The following is a 5,407-nucleotide window of genomic DNA, read 5'->3' as shown; positions in this document are numbered from 1 at the left end:
TTCAAGTGATAATTATTTACTAATTTCAACTACGATAAATGTTATTGATTGTTTTATGACAAGAGAAACCTATTTTGAACAATAAATTTATAAGAATAATACAGTGATTGGATAAAAAGCTCATTAAATTGGATTTTCATAAACTAAAAATAATGCAATAATATATATAACATACTTTTATTGCAACAAAATCGGATAAGATGAAGATGAAGTCTATCTGGCCATACATGAGTGAAGCATTCTTAATATCAAAACATTTCTCAAAATATGCTCTGAATCAATATTAAATATAAGTATTAATTAGTGTAATTGATCAAATCTGAATCATGATTAGAATTTTATTAATCTTATATTCATTTTAAAAACTATAAATAAAAATAAAAAATAAGAAATAGATTATTGTATTTATTGTAAATTTAAAACTTTATTCTGTTGAATTTATTACTGACTTAAGGGAGTATCTTTGACTGTACCCGATCGGATTGGAGAATTAATGAAAGAAGACTTGAGCTTAAAACGGATAAAACAAAAGAGTAAAAACATAAAAACGTATTTTGTGGAGTCACTCGAGCCTTCTCCCGAAACAATTTTTTTTTTTAAATCTCAGAGATCATCCTAAACTATCCTTCAATCTTTTTCAAATATTCATTTCCCTGGGCAATAATCTAAAAAAAACAAATAACATTTAACTTTAAAGAAAAAAAAAGTTATCATCGTTGTTGGCAATTTTCGTTTCTAATATTATAAACAAATTGACCTATTAGAGCAAAATACTTTCCGTTCGCAATTTTCGTTTTTCACATCATAAATAAATTGACATGTGTTCTCTTAACAAATAGATGGAGTGGGTAGATTCACTTTTATATATATCTCACATGATATGTGATTAAAATAGTAGTTTTAGTAGAATGAGTATTAATATGTTTTTTTTTAATGAAACAAATTAAAATTTTAGCATAGCAATTTAATTATATTTTGGTATTTGAACTTCATTAATATTTAATATAATTGAGTATATTAAATATATTGTTTAAAATTGATATAAAAAGTGTCATTTTTATATCAGTTATAAAAGGATATAATATAGAAAGTGAAATATTCATTATCTATTTTAGAGTTGGTATAAATTGAATATCATAAAAAAAAATCAAGACTCGTGAATTTATTAATTTTATGGTTGAATAATATTATATCTCCATCAATGTCTTCTGAATTTTACAGTACACATAAATTAGTGTTGAGTGAAAAAAAAATTATATAAAAACAACTTTAGATAATAATGTGTTATGTTTTTAAATATAATTAATTATGTAAACATAATAAATAATATTGAAAAAGACAATCAATTATCACTCAACATTGTATTTATACATTGGATAAATAAATACATTGTTAATATCAAATTAAATTTGTCCTTTCACGTTACTGAAACTAAAAGTGGATTGTGTATTGAATATTAACATGGATAATCATACTTTGACAATATATTTTCACAACATTTTAACATTATTTATGTGTTTTTCTATGATTGGTCCATGTTGATGTTTATAATTATTATTATTGACTGTGAAGTAATTTTAGACCAAACACAGAATTACACATAAATAATGTTAAAATGTTGTCAAAAAATGTTGTCAAAAATATCATTATCCTATTAATATTTAACATTGTGTTCACTTCCACATATTTATTGTTCAAGAAGATGAAATGACAAGTGGATCTTGTTTTCCTTTAAGCAAATTTGCTCATGTTTGAGGGTGTTGATTTCAGGGATGGATGGGAGAAAACATCTTTGATGTGAGAAGGTTATTTAAAGGTAAATACTGTATATGGTAGGTGTTTTTACTAAAGTGACCATGCTCCAGGTAAGGGAATCGATTATGGCATAGGTGAAATCAATTATGGTATGTAGGAAACTTAGAGCTGTCAAAACGGGTAATCCGGCCTGACCCGACCCGACCCACCACGGGTTGATCACTTAGTGAGTCAACCCAACCCGGCTCATTTATTAGTGAGCCAAAAAAATTCAAACCCGACCCGACCCACCACGGATTGGTGGGTTAAACGGGTTGGCTCATTGGCTCACTTAATTAACTTTTTTTTCACCTTCTTCTTCTTAGATTCTTATAACATGTTACTTTGATCGATCAAATTGAAACAGTAATAATTGAACCAATTGATATAAAAGAAAATGAAACAAAAGAAATATATTGTTATATATATTCTAAGCTATCAAGCGTAAAATTTTGCCAATTTAATTTAGTGAGACATAGAAGAAACTACATATAGACGTTAACAAAAATATATAGTTGTCATGCTTGTAGATAGGTCTAAAAACAAGATAAAACAAATGATATATTCCCAAATTATCCAATGTATAATATTATCCATCTATTAAATTGGAGTTCTGAATGGATAAATCCACAACTCTTGAAAGATCTTCTTCTTTATCTCCATCTATAATATTATCCAATCTATAATCTTAGGGTTTTATTTGCTTTTGGAAAGACAGCAACGCGAAAGTAAAGGTTGTGCATTTTGAATAATTAATTTAATTAATTTGATTTCAATAAAAAAAAATAGGATTTGAATAATTAATTTAATTAATTTAATTTAATTAAAAAAATAGGTGGGTTGGTGAGCCAACCCGACCCACCACGGGTTCAACTCGTGTGAGCCGAGTTCTTAGTGAGCCGGGTCAAAATTGGCTCGCATAAAAAATTTTGCATTTTTTTCCAACCCAACCCGGCTCAAACCCGTGGTGAGCCGGGTTGGCTCACGGGTTTCAACCCATTTTGACGGCACTAAGGAAACTGATCCTTCTTATATTAAATCTATTTTTTTTATAGCGTTGTGTGTTATGATGTAGTTATTACGAAAGAGAAATGTGTAATATTTTATTTTTATATATATTTTTTTTATCTATCACATTAATTAAAATTTTCGCAGACTTTTCTTTTTAAATTTATTAAAATTATTCATTTGAATGACTTTACTCTTCACAGTTAGAAAAAACTTCAATCTTTTAATTAAAGAAACCTGTATCATTGTAACAAAATACGTAAAGAAAACATAATTGGTTATATCTCTTCTCTATTCAAACATTCATTTTGACGTTTAAGTACTCATTGCTAGAGATCGTTCTTGTAATCTTGGAGTAATGTATTTGTTGGACCTCTTCAATCAAGTTATATAACATGAAACGAAACGCAGCTTGAATGTCGTAATGTAATTGTATGGTCATTCATATCAATACTATTACTTGAACAACAATGAACAATAAAAACAGTCACTATACATCACTTAAAAGGGGTGAGTCATTTCTAAAAAGTAATATATGAATTTGTTACTGAAAAATAGAAAACTTTTTCTTAAACTTTGTTATGCTTGATAAAACGATATCCATGAAAAAGGTTAAAATTGGTGGGCGAAAGATATCGCTATCAAGTGGAAGAGTAATGGTATGATTTAGTTTCTTAAAATGTGTACCCGGCCAAGTCCAGAATCAGAAAACGAGAAATACAATGGGCCTATAAGGACCACTTTGCATACCGGGCCTTATTTTGCAGACCTAACACCAATTATTTTTCACTCTATTTTCTTTAAAACAAATATGACAGCACAAAAATTTAGCATTACGATGCCATGATCCTGCAACAACACAAAAACACTCGTAACAGAATAATGAAGGAAAAAAAATAAGTTCGAATAATACAAAAAAAAAATCTAACTCAATTAGTCCTGAATCACACAACTTACGTCACATGCTTTTAATTAAATTTCAGTTGTGAATTCTGGCACTGTACCATAGGCCTGCTGCACCTGCATAAAGATTCATATCTTATGCTTCACCTTTTCCCTTTTCAATTAATCAACTTCACTTTTATACTACTCACGTCACTGTGATGCATTAATTATTACTTTTAAACATTCTTAATTATTATTTTTAACTAATATAATTATTTTTTTAGAGTATAAATTAATTGATAGAATTTTATGAGGAAAAACACTCACCTACAATTACTCTAAATACGATGATATCGTTGAAGCATCATAATTAGAACATTTTTAGGTAACTTTTTATAAACTCGTGCATGCTTTCTGTCTATGGGTTACTGCTTTGCCTTCTGAACAGGAGACAGCGTCGTCCCGTCAATAAAAAAATGTTTACACTTGATATTAATGCTGTTGTTTGGATGCGTCGTAAGTTTTTAAATTTCTTGAATCTTGACTTGTTTAACAATTCATACTGATAATCGTTAAAAAAAATTATATTAACGATGGTGTTTTATCTATTATTCTAAAGATTTAGTTTATAAATAACTAATGTTTAAACAAAGTTAAAATCTCAAATACATGCTTTATAAATAAAAAAGGTTTAATTTAAAGATCCCTATTTTTGTACAGAATTTTAAATAGGTTCTTTTTTTTTTTGGCGTTTCAATTGGATCTTTAATTTTTTAAAATTGAATCAAATAGAGGTTTTCCGTCAAATTCAGAAGACGCGTTAAGGAGATGTTACATGGCATGCTAATAATATAGTTTTAAATGACGTGGCCATTAACACCCTTGACACATCATCATCTCCTCCAAACAATAGAAACTATAATTTCATCATCTCACCATGTCGCGTTGTCGCACCATTGTCGAAAAGTTGCCGCTGCAGAGTCGCCCAGCCACACTCCACGGTCAATCACCATTTGAGTAATCTTCGTCGCAACCACATTTCACGGCCTGCCACCATCATCCTTCGCGCAACCTGCAGAGAAGAATAATTCCAAAATAGAAATAGGAAAAACCCACAATCTCATCGTAGCCACACTCCACGGCCTGCCACCATCATTCTCACACATCTCCTTCGCGCAATCTGCAGAGAAGAAGAATTCCAAAACAGAAATAGGGAAAACCCACAATCTCGCGAGCTCCATCTTCTTCGCATCGCAACAGCGCCATTTAAATTACCACCCTGAGGGCAGGACATCAACCATGGAAGCATCTCCATTCTCACGTCTTCATCATCAACCTGAAACTCAGAAAAACCTGAAACTCAGAAAAACCAGAAACAACAGGGAACCCTAAATCAATTTCACCAGAAATCGCGAACTCCATAGACGCACAAAGCTTCAACCTCCATCGTAGTTTGGTCATCTTCATCGAGATGTCCTCTCGCGCCTCCATGGGAACTGGCCGTGGAGTGTGGTTATGCGACTCTACAGCGACAACTTTTCAACAGTGGCGGCCTTCGGCGGCGCAACATGGTCAGATGATGAAATTAAGGTCTACAATTTGGAGGAGATGATGATGTGTGAAGGCTGTTTAATGCCACGTGTGCTTAGTGAATACATTGATCATGCCGCGTAACCCATACTTAAACGACCGTTTACCCAATTTGACGGCAGACCTCTAA

This window comes from Vigna angularis, chromosome 3, assembly GCF_016808095.1.
Source record: "Vigna angularis cultivar LongXiaoDou No.4 chromosome 3, ASM1680809v1, whole genome shotgun sequence".
In the NCBI taxonomy this organism is placed as follows: Eukaryota; Viridiplantae; Streptophyta; class Magnoliopsida; order Fabales; family Fabaceae; genus Vigna; species Vigna angularis.
Note: the sequence above shows the minus strand (reverse complement) of the source record.